At 32.9% G+C, this 12,583-nt stretch overlaps 1 non-coding gene across 1 annotated transcript; it reads left to right on the top strand.

Annotated features, from left to right (window-relative positions):
- The first annotated feature begins 6,216 nt into the window (after positions 1–6,216).
- Positions 6,217–6,323, top strand: LOC121215750 (small nucleolar RNA R71). The gene has a single exon (XR_005911725.1). It is a non-coding gene; the product is annotated as a small nucleolar RNA R71 (small nucleolar RNA).
- Positions 6,324–12,583: the final 6,260 nt, after the last annotated feature.

Raw genomic sequence — 12,583 nt, 5'->3', positions numbered from 1 at the left:
GTCGTTGCAAAGTATATTGGAGATTGAACTATTTGATGTATAGGGAATAGACTTTATGGGTCCATTTCCACAATCCGTGGGCAAGCTATACATACTTTTAGTAGTAGAATATGTTTCTAAGTGGGTAGAAGCAGTAGTCCTAGCCTCTAATGATGCTAAGTCGGTATTGAAATTTTTGCATAAGAACATTTTCACACAATTTGGTATACCAAGAGCCATTATCAGTGACGAGGGATCCCATTTTGATTGCAAATTGATGGCCAATGCCTTGCGCAGGTATAGGGTGAAACATAGAATTGCCACGGCATATCACCCTTAGACAAATGGCCAAGCTGAAATTTCTAATAGAGAAATTAAACAAATTCTAGAAAAAGTGGTAAATCCATCTTGAAAGGACTGGTCTACTAGATTGGATGAAGCTTTATGGGCATACCAAACTGCATTTAAAATACCACTAGGGATGTCACCTTTGAAACTTGTTTAGGGTAAGCCATGTCATTTACCTATTGATCTTGAGCATAAAGCATTTTGGGCGATTAAGAAGCTGAACACGGATTGGGTTGTTGCTGATGGCAAGAGATTGCTAGAATTGAATGGGATGGAAGAGTTTTGAACACAAGCATATGGGGATGCTTATTTGTATAAGTAATAGACCAACCAATGGCATGATGCTAGAATTTTACCAAGGCCATTTAAACCTGGATAGTAAGTATTATTGTTCAATTAAGGCTCAAATTATTTCCTGGCAAGTTAAAATCTCAATGGTCAGGACCTTTTAAAGTAATTTAAGTGTATCCACATGGTGGTGTTGTTGTTAAAGACCTAATAACAGGGGCTACATTCAACGTTAATGGACAATGCTTGAAGCATTACTAGGGTGCTCCTATAGAGTGTGACAAGCAAAGCGTTAGCCTTCATGATGTTTGAATTTTTGTTTTCGTTAATAAGTAGTTTTTCCGTTTTATTTCCCGTTATTATTTTTATTTTAATTCTCTTTATTTTTAATAAAATTTCATTTCTGTTTTTATTATTATGAACATGAGTAGAATAAAAAAAGCAAGATTTATCAGTGTATACAGAACAACAATTGTCGCAGCATTACAAAGAAGCGTTATGCCGTGACAAACTGAATTATGAGGTGTTATTAAAAGAGTTGGCTGGTTAGAAAATTCCAAAGGAAAGATTTTTAGGCAATGTATTTAGTGAATATTGGGAAACCCAAAGTATGAGGCCCACAATGTGGGGCTTTATTATTTCATTTTCCCCCCCAAAAGTCTTGTTAGTTTTTAACTTTTCCTCTATGTCATAAACCTTCTCCCTCATGTTTCCTATTCCCTAAAAACTGCCATCATTATCCCTTTTTTTTTATTTCTTCAATTGGTTCATGTTTCCCACTTGTCACAAAGTTCACATTTTTATAGTTCTCTCGTCTTCAACCTCTCTCCTATTAATTTTTTTACTCCATTATTTTCCCTTTTCTGTTTCCCTAACCTTTTCTTCATGGCTAGTGAGAGCACTTCTAAAGCAGCAGAATCTTTGCGTGCTGGCACCCCGCAACCAAAGATTTTCTTCAATGCTCATGCAGCCACAAGGAATTCCACTAATATTCTAAAGCGGTCATTTTGTTTTGAACAGGGATTTTTGCCGAAGGATGAACCAAACATGGGGTACGATGAATCGATATCATCGATTATGAAAAAGCACAACTGAAGTAGATTTGGTCTACACCTAGGGGATATGTTGGGTAAAGTGGTTAGAGAGTTTTACGCTCATGTAAATTCCCTAGATTCTCCCTTCATTTATGTGTTGGGTAAATCTGTGCCATTCGACGAAGACTATACTAATGCGCAGTTTGGCATCGAGGAGATTAGAGATGAGCATTTTAAATTTGCTGAGAATATTACACATGAAGGGTTGGCAAGAGTATTAGAGGATTTATGCATTGAAGGAACACAGTGGATTATTTTAAGCCAGGAGTGTTACACGGTTGAAAGAGTTGCATTAAAACCAATTGGGAAGGTGTTGTACCATTTTTTAAGGAGTCGTCTTATGCCATCTACGCATAACATGACTGTTTCGAAAGAAAGAAAGTTGTTGTTGCATTCTATTCTACAAGGAAGACAGATAAATATAGGGAATATTATCTTTCAAGAGGTCCATTGGTGTACTAATAAGAGTGCCGGGATTTTGAATTTTCCTTACCTTATTTCTACCCTATGTAAGACAACAAATGTACATTTAGATGATGCTGAGGACGTTACCCTCAATAAAGGTGGGATAACGCGAATAATTTTTACCAAGCTACGAGAAACCGAATTTACCGTAGCTTCCCAGCACATTCAAGCTTCCCCTACCACAGGTATTCCCATAGCAACATCTCTCACCTCTCATGACCAGAAAATCTTGACTTCCCTAAAATAGTTAGAATAGAGGTTGTCTCTATTTGAGGTGCAACAATACCAGAAGATTGAAAAGTTGGAACAAAGCAATGAATGCTAGGCTAGATACTGGTCGTATGTGAAGGATAGGGATTTGGCATTAAAAAAAATCACTTCAGAAAAAGAATTCAAGACCCATGCCAGAATTTCCTACTTTCCCAACTACTTTGCTCTTGTCTATAAAGTGTAGAAAAGAGCCAGTTCCACCCGTTACTAGAACTGACCTCGTGATTGAAAGAGTCACTACAAATAAAGGAAAAGTTGTTGAGGAGGAATTAGAGAAGTCAGCCTCTACCGACCAAGAGAAGGAAGTAGAAGAAGGAAAGGAAGAAACAAGTGTCCCTACCACTACACCAGGTACTAACATTGAAAAAGGTAAAAGTCCTGAACCGACTTCTTCACCCATGTCCATGACTGCACAAGATCAAGTAATCGATCAACTGATCGATGAACTAATGGAGACCAACAAAGAAGGTGACGAAGTCGACCTAAGTAAAAGAAAGATCGATACAAAGTCAGTGCTCGTAAGCCTACGAGAAAGAATTGTATAAAGTGCCAATGTTTCAGTCCAATGAGGTTAAGTTTTGATTTTCTCTTATGCATTGCATTTTTTTTCTTGTTTGTGTGCGTATTCATACTTGTTATATACTGTTCATGATTTTACATGCATTGAGGACAATGTATCCCTTAGGTTTGGGGGTGTATTGTGCATCTAGGTTGCATTTTGTATGTTCATTTTGGTATATAGGATATTTTTCCATGGCATAATAACTATTGAAATACTACATTGTCTATAAAAAAGTACAGTTTTTCTTTATGATGTTTGGTGATGAGCTTAAAATTTTTTCGATATACCTAGAACAGGCAACAATGGATTGGTTGAAGTTAACTTAGGCTAAGTTACTTGGAAATTGATTTCTAAAAATGGGATGTCCTATACTCTATGTTTTTTTTTGTTTTTCGAAATATAATAAGCATCTTTTTAATGCCTTTAGGGATTTTTTAAACCAAACATTAGTAAATTGCCACGTCATTTTGTTTAAATAAATATGCACGCCAATGCTTAGAGTTGCTAAGTGGGTCAGCATCACTTTGTTTGCTCCATCATGCTATTGATTAGAATGGAGGACCTAAGTAAGAGTGTGTGGTATACCTTTAAAGGGCATTCGACTGTAGCAAAGGATTGAGTAGCTAAGGAGATAGTTGTATGCTCCATCCATCTTTTCTAGTTAAAAGCCTTAGCTTCATGAGTGACTTTTAGTTTAAATTGTGACATGATTGAGTACTCATCAATTCGTTTGATGTTCCATCGTGATTGTCAAGTCAGTTAATTTTGTGACATGTTAAATCCCTTAATAATAATTTACTTTACTATTTTAAAAAAAATAGAGAAGAATAAATATATGAAAAATAACATATTTTGCTATAGACTTAAAGCCAATGACTTTTGTTTAGGTAACAAATGAACTAAGTAAATAAAAAAGATATTTCCTATAGGACGAAAGAGAGAATGCATGGGTACTTAGGAAATATTTTTTTAGGGTGAAATTTTTGCACGACTTTTGTTGAACAAACCTTTGATAATTGAATCAATTTTAGGAAAAGAGAAGATTGTTGAGAACGGAGGTATAAATTGTTTTTTGAATAGCTAGGCAGTACGAGAAAGTATATTTTGCCAAGGTAAGATGGGTGCATTCATGCATTTAGATGCAATTAGAAGTAGTAACTCAGGTTTAAGGGTGTGATAACTCTTGAAAAGAGTTATATTTCATGTCTTTAGACCTAGCTAATTGCTTGTACTTAAGTAAATTTTGTTACATTTTTAGGATATTTTGGTTAGCATTTTTAATATGGCATTAGGACTTGGACTGTGGTGGAATTAGGTGCTTTTAATCGCTTGTGATGAAGTTTTTCTATGTTGGTGTGGTAGGAACAGGTTTTGGAATGAGGAAATAAATGAGTGCAGTTTTGTCAGGGCAAAGTGCAGATAGTTTGCCAGCACGGATGTCGTCGCAATGTTAGGAAGACCAAGTCAACATTTTTCGCATAGCAGTCCCAATTCAAATTCAAATTCAAATTCAAACTTGTACCAGATAAACCCCCTAAAAGAGGAGAAGATAATCACGAGCTGTTAGTTAACCCTAGCTTAATCTATCTATAAAAACCGATGAAGGGGACCTCATAAATGACGAAGAAAAAGAGAGAGAAAGATCTTTAGAAGTGAATAAGGGTTCGGCTGTGCAAAGGATAAGAAGTCCAATGCAATCCTTCTTAGCCATCATAGGACGTTGTGCTGTCGAAGTGTGGACTGGGCAAGCTAAAATTGTTTCTTGAAATTATTCCGTTATTTCCATTAGTGTTCTTTCGAAAGACTGAATTGAAGTAGTTGAACGCAATGTCAGATAATACTTTGGTTTGGAATTGTATTTCCCAGCCCATGAGCTAAATCTCTTAAGGTTGGGATTACTTTTGATGAAAATTTAATTGTTTTTATAGATGTTGTATATATCTAATTTACTTTGCTGTTTCATTTGATTGTTCTTATTTCTTAAATAAAATGCAATGATCTCTACACATAGAAGGTTGTTTACATGCTATAAACTGATTCTAATTTCGATACAATTAGGTTGGTTGGATTAAAATTAAATGGAATGAGCAAGTATTCAATCGACACTTGTAGTTGACTCTAGACATAGAGTCACGATCATATAAAAGGAACCCATGCAAGATATCTAAAAAGCCTCTAGACACGAGCAATGTAACTTTAGGTTTTGTCCTCGTGAGAGGCAGGCCATTTTAGATCTCTTATGTGCAGTAAAGTAGATACAATTTTTCCAAGGCATTATTGACAGTCGTAGTCAATTCTGGGTAATCCCGACCTTCCGAATCAACATCACTATATCCTTATTCTTTGTCGTAGTATCTTTATCCCAATATATTTAGTTGTTTTTTTCTTTATTTACATTCTATTTGGATAATCACTCTCGTTATTGCCATTACATTTATGCTTTCACTTTTGCCACAGAATTTCTAGTTATTCATTAATTCCACACATTACTTACATCATTACTCCACTAATTGCCACTACATATTTATCATTGACTTTTCCATAGCATTAATCTCATTTTATTAAAATAACCTAGCCACTTTTGTGCGTCAATCCAATCCTCATGAGAATGATTCTCACTCATCATTTTATTATTTGAACTGACGTGTATACTTGCACAAATCGTATATCATTTTGCACGCGACAGTTGGGTCGGTCTAGGTTGTGCATAAGTGTTACTAAGTCCATCCCTTTGGTTACTCCAAGAAAAATTAGGGTGGTTTCCCCAAGATGGGTTATAAAAATTGGATTGCAGTCCCTGCCTACCTTAGTTTGGGTTATGGTTCTGGTTACCCATGTAATAAATAGATTATGGGTTTGATGGACATTCTTCGAACAAGTGCCCATCTGCACAATAAACACATGCTACATTTTCGAATTGATTCGATGGCTAAGCTGCAAAATTATTAAACCCATTAGCAGTAAAGTTTTTAAGCATTGAGGGTATCGAGGATACCTGAGATGCAAGTGAAGTGAGAGCATCCACTTCATGTACTCCAGCGACTCATCTTCCTGACGCTGTTCAATTGGTTGGCCATTGATAATTGTTGCTGGCAATCCTTTCGATGATTTCATAAGCCTCGTTATAAGACTTTGAAAAGAGTTTTACTACCATTCTCGCATGAGCATTGAGACCATTGTATAATGTCTCTAGTTGGGATACAATGCGAGATTCCATGATGAGGGCACTTTCGTAACAATTCTTTAAACCTTTCTCATGCCTCATACAAGGACTCGTCATCCATATGTTGGTAGGTAGTGATCTCATTCCACAACTTAGCATTCTTGCTAGGTAGGAAATACTTTATAAGGAATCTTTCTTCTAACTCTTGTCATGTGATAATGGAATCTAGTGGCAATAAATTCAACCAGGCTCGAACTCTGTCCCTTAGTGAATATGGGAACAACTTTAATCGTAATGTATCTTTGGTTACTTCGGCTAACTTGAAGGAATCACTCACCTTCATGAACAATCTTAGATGAAGGTGAGGATCTTCAGTAGGCATTCCACTAAATTAACCCACTGTTTGAAGCATATGGAACATGACTAGCTTCAGCTCGAATTATTGTGTCTCGATTTTGGGTCTCCTAATACCTAGATTAAGCTTGTGAAACAATGGCACGACATATTGTCTTAAGTCTCCATCTCTATCATCAACAATAAGGATAGGATTTTGAGTATGATTTGTTCTTTTTCCTTGATTCTGATTTTTAAAGTTCATCTCATCGATCCTTCTTTGAACTACTTGTCTTCTTCTTTGTCGAAATGTCCTTTCAATTTCAGGATCTATAAGGAGTAAGTCGATAATTCGATCAATGCTCATAAACACCTAAAATAATCACAAAAAAATGATTAGATTAGAATTAAATAGAAAAATAAACCAAAATGCAAAATTAACAATTTCACAAATAGTGTCTTTTTAAACAGTCCCTGACAACGCCGCCAAAAACTTGAAACAACGAAAATGTGCAAGTGTACACAATCATATCAAGTAATAAAGTGACAAGTAAATGTTGAGTTATTGTACCCACAAGGACTGTGAAAGAAAAATATTTATGAAATGTAAATCAAACACTTTGGTGATTAAAAATATTTTGATTTTAAGGAAGCGATTAAAAACTAAAATTTAACTAAGTAAAATAAAATAAAAATAAAAATTTCAATGCACGATTTCAAAAGATGGTTTTAATCAAGATGAAATAATTGTGTTAGATCAATTACATTCATTAACTTAGAATTACTAAACTCATGTTCATGTTGTTACGGATATTTTCACGACAACTAGGTAATTTGCTAACTATTGCTCATACGTACTTACTAAATTAACAAATCTCTTGAACATTTTTCAATGCTAATTCAAAAAATTAATCAATTTTCATAAGCAAGTATAAGATTAATTGAAGTAACAACATAGTCCTATATTGAAACAATTTAATCACAATAATTTTACAAGTTATGCAAGGCTAATGTACCGTTTAATACCATCGTTAATTTAGCCTTCAACTACCTTAGAAGATTAAACATGCATCAATTAAATACTGTGTCAATGAATTAAAATTTCAATATGATTAATAATTAATTCATTTGTTACCTTACAATTATAATGCAAGTATAACATAGGCATGATTTTATTTAATTGAACAAATTACCAAGGCTTAATAACAACACAAACACAATTATCATAATTTAAGTGGACAGAATGATATCAATCTAACACGACTTAAATTTAAGTCATTTTAAATAAATAAATAATAACAACACAAAAGAATAATGAAACAAGAAAAATGGGAAAACAAAGAAGGGAAAGGAAGAAAGAAAGTGAGTGAGACAGATAGATGTGTGAAAGTTGTGGTGTGTGAAATGAGGAAAGGAAGAGGGGTATTTATAGGTGGGAATGGTTGCTAAAAATATCAAAAAAATATCAACCACTCCCTCTCCCTTGGTCGGCCATGCATTGAGCAAGTTTGAGTGATTCAAACTTGCTATTTTTAGCTTGGGCCAAAAAGTAAAATGCATGAAAAGTGGAGCGGTTGAATGGAATTTAGGAGAAGTTCGAGGGTTGTTTTGCAAGTGTAAAAATAAGCTAAAATCAACTGATTGTGTCAACTATATGGACGATTTTGGGCTGCCAATTTTACTTGGTGGATCAATCTTCTTTACTTAGCACAACTAGACCTCATTTCTCCTTCAAACTTTATATTAATTTTTAACCCAGTTAATGTTGGATCAAAATTAAATATTAAGTATGTTTAATAAATATTTTTGGACCGTCCATTACTTGAAAATTAATTAGTCTTGCTTTTGATTCACTTGATACATAAAATTACCCCCAACGGTTTAAGACTTTCGAGGTGACTGTCGAGCCAATTTTCACCTTTTGTGCAAAACTGTCAAAAATAAACCAAATTTGTGAAATTTTATTATAAAAATAATTAAAATTCAATATGTTAATAATTTAAGTGCAAATTAATTATTTTATAATTAAAGTATGAATTTCGACAAAAATTACTACGAAACTACATGAATTAGAGCTAAAAATGTGCTAAAAAAGTCTATATAATTTTGTGTTTCCAATAAGTTACACTAGCATGCAGTTAAGTGAATTTTCAAATATTTACGGGTTATGTCTAACATGTGCTTAGAGTTTGGAAGAACTCAAAAGGGTTTAATCGGATATGTTGATTCTGATTATGCAAGAGACCTAGATCAATGAAGGTCTCTCACAAGTTACTTTTTTGTTTTGGGAATTGTGCCATTAGTTGGAAAGCAACAATTCAAGTTACAATGGCTTTGTCGACTACTGAAGCAGAATATATGGCAATTATAAAAGTAGTAAAAGAAGCAATTTGGTTAAAGAGGCAACTGTCGTATATTGTGATAGTCAAAATGCCATACATCTCACCAAAGATCAATGCATCACGAGAGAACGAAGCACATAGACATTCGTTATCATTTTTTTTGAGAGGTGATCGTTCAAGAGAATGTTCAAATTCCTAAACTTGGCACAAAACACAATCCGACCAACATGTTGACAAAGAGCCTTCCAGTTTCAAAGTTCGAGGATTGCTTGGAATTGGTAAGTATTCGACGAAGAATCAGTGAAGCCTGTAATAGGGCTCGACAAGGGAGTTGGTCCAAATACGAGTTAAGGTGGTGATTTGTGGGAGAATGTCTCTTATTTTGACTAAAGTTTATTTTGGCTTTTCTTCTCCCAATTAAACTCTATTTCTAGTTTTCCACTTAAACTTTGATTAACTAGAGTTTTTGTAGTAATATATTCTATGAATTTTTGCCTATAAATAGGCCTTAGTTATTTTTGGTTTTACACAACAAAAAATATTTAGATTGAGAGAATTTTGTTCTTTGTTTCGAAGGTTTTTTTTTCTTGTGGGGCTTCGGGTTTTTCTTTTAATTCTCTCCATCTTTTACACTCTATTTTATTATAGTGAAATCTCCTTTGCTCGTGGTTTTTTATCCTCTCTAGAGGAGTTTTTTCACGTAAAATTTGCGTGTTCAATCTTTTCGATTCTTATTTTCTTCACTTTGTTCATTGTTTAATCGGGTTTATCCCCTACATTATCTAATATTTTAAGTAAAATTATAGTTAATTCATATAAGCAAGCCTATTACTTACAATTTGTTAAAGAAAAATGATCTTAATTAAAATATTATTTCAATAAAATGATTAAATTTCACATGAAAAAAGTCTATTAATAATATTTTATTAAATGAAATAACCTTTATTGCTACCTACAATTGATGTTTACTAAATAACACAACAATTAATGGAAGTGTTTGACTATAGTGGTCACTACGGCTTGGCACTACAAAAAACTGTGCAAACATAAACACAAAGAAGACCAAGGTTTGTTTATGCAGTTCAATATCTTGCATCTGCTGTAACACCCCAAACCCGGTCTAAACGTTATGACCGAATCTGGCGATGTCACATTATAACACCCCTTACTCGTATTCGACGCCGGAATAGGGTACGAGGCATTACTAGAAGACATACATTTGCATACGTATTAAACCGAGTTACAAAATTTCATCCGAATTAAAACTTTTAGATTATTAACGTGCTTTTATAATTCTTTACAACATATCCTCGAAATATTATATTCATAACAAATAGGGCCTACGAGACCCGATATTTACTCATGTAATTCAAAGCTTCATTTCCATTTCATTCACTTCACAATTTCTAATGTTCACAATTCAAATCAATTTCTCAATCCAATATATATTTCAATCATCTAATAATATAATTCAAGTTACACGAACTTACCAGGCTAAATTGTAGAAATACCAAAATTTAGGGACATTTTGGTATTTTTTTATTTTCCTCGAATTTCCACCCAATCTTGATATAAATTAATATTTCATTCAATTTATTAATTTAAATAATAAAACAATTCATTTCATGCAATTTGGTCACTTTTTGACATTTTTACCAATTTACCTTAAAATATTACTTTTATTCAATTTAGTCATTGAACCTAAAACATGCAAATTGGTCATTTTTAATGAGAACTCATGCTAGTTGAATAATCATTTATTTTCCTCCTCCTCCTCTCCATTCCACATCCTTAATGTATAATATGCTTATATGTAACATTATCTATAATTCCACCATTTATTTATATATTAATTCAAAGTTGTCCACTTGAGTCATAGTCACTAAATTATTTATATCTTGAGCTACGGAACTCCAAATTAAGATCTGCTAAATTCCTATGAAACTAGACTCACATATCTTCTTGCCATAAGATTTTCAGAATTTTTGGTTCATCCAATAAGTACAGTTTATTCTTTAAAGTTTCCCCTATTTCACTATTTGACAGTTCTGACCTCTCTTCACTAAAAATTAATTATCTATTTGTACAGAATTTAGATGATGTTTCCGTTTGTTTCTATTGAAAATAGAATCATTCAGGATTTTAAACATATAAATTTAAGCCTCTAATTATTTTTATTCAATTTTTTATGATTTTCCAAATTCAGAACAGGGGAACCTGAATTCATTCTGACCTTGTCTCACAAAATTTATTATATCTAATTCCATTACTTACACCGTTTCTTCTATGAGAAACTAGACTTAATAAGATTTAATTCCATCTTTTTTTTCATCCTCTAATTCGATTTCCACAATTTATGGTGAATTTTCAAAGTTAACCTACTGCTGCTGTCCAAAACTGTTTTAGTGCAAGATGCTGATTACTAAGTTTATAACTCCCTAATTCCCTTTCTCTATAATATTTCCCATCATTTTCACTTATTTTCCTTCACTAATATATCAAAAACATAAGACTTTATTTAAGAAAACTCTACTATAACATCATTTCCATGCTTTTTCAACAATAACAAACTTAAAAATATATTGAAATCTTGATGTTCTTACCTTGTGCTATTGATTTCAATCTTTAACTTGATTTTCTCTCTCCTCTAGCTTCTATTTCTTGAATCTAACTTGACATTCTATCTCCCCATTGTCTCCTTATTTTTTTTCTCTCTTAGAAACTATGAAAATTCTTTTGATTTCTAGGTGAAAATAGTGAATTTTAGGTGAAAGGACCAAATTGTAAAGAAAGCAAAACTTTCTTTCTTCACTTCTCTTCTAATGTTGGTTGCATGGAAAGATGATAATTTTTTTTCATCATCTTTCCTCCCTTTTATATTAATCATTTAATAATAAAATAATACTAAAAATCTTAATAAAATATTAATTAAAAAAGATTTATCTAATTAATTAATTACAAATATCACAAACATCATCATTACCTTCTAGAATTCTCTCTCTATTTGACCATTTTGTCCTTTATAATCTTTTGAAATTTCATCCTTGAGTCATCACTTAATTTGGTAAAATTGTAATTTAGTCCCTCAAGATTCTTCACATTTTCAATTTGGTCCTAATTCATCCATTTTCCTTAGTTTCTAGATTATTCCACCCTTAAAATATTTACACTATTGGTCCTTCAACTTTTTCATATTTATACTTTAACCCCTCAAATTTTACGTATTTACTCTTGGGCAACAAAACTTTTCTCACTTTTGCAATTTCATCCTTTCTTGAATTAATATGTCATAATATACTTTCTAATGTTGATATAACTCAATATTACCCTTTTTATCACTTTATTTCCTTATTTTACTATATAAGGATATTATTTTACTTTCTTACTGTAGTAATTTTCGGGGTATTACATCTGCGGAGTCTAGCTCAATGAGTAATTCCACTATATTTAGTCCACAATACAACAAGTGAATCACACTTTATCACTTCCAAGTATAGAGATCTCACCTTTGCACCTAAAGGCTAGAACACTCACCTTTAAATTCTCTCATTGAGGATTTAGGCAATAAACACTAAAAGTTTACAATTCAGTTTGCACTCTTACACAAAACAGTTCCTCAATGAACAAAATCAAGTGCTCTCATATATGCTCTCTTATATAACCTAGACAAACCTCTCTAACATATATCAATCTCAACTTTTTAACTTAGAAACTAAATGAATACACAATAACTCCTTTA

This window comes from Gossypium hirsutum, chromosome D03 (genome assembly GCF_007990345.1).
Source record: "Gossypium hirsutum isolate 1008001.06 chromosome D03, Gossypium_hirsutum_v2.1, whole genome shotgun sequence".
Classification (NCBI taxonomy): Eukaryota; Viridiplantae; Streptophyta; class Magnoliopsida; order Malvales; family Malvaceae; genus Gossypium; species Gossypium hirsutum.
Note: the sequence above shows the minus strand (reverse complement) of the source record. Positions and strands in the feature narration are given on the sequence as shown.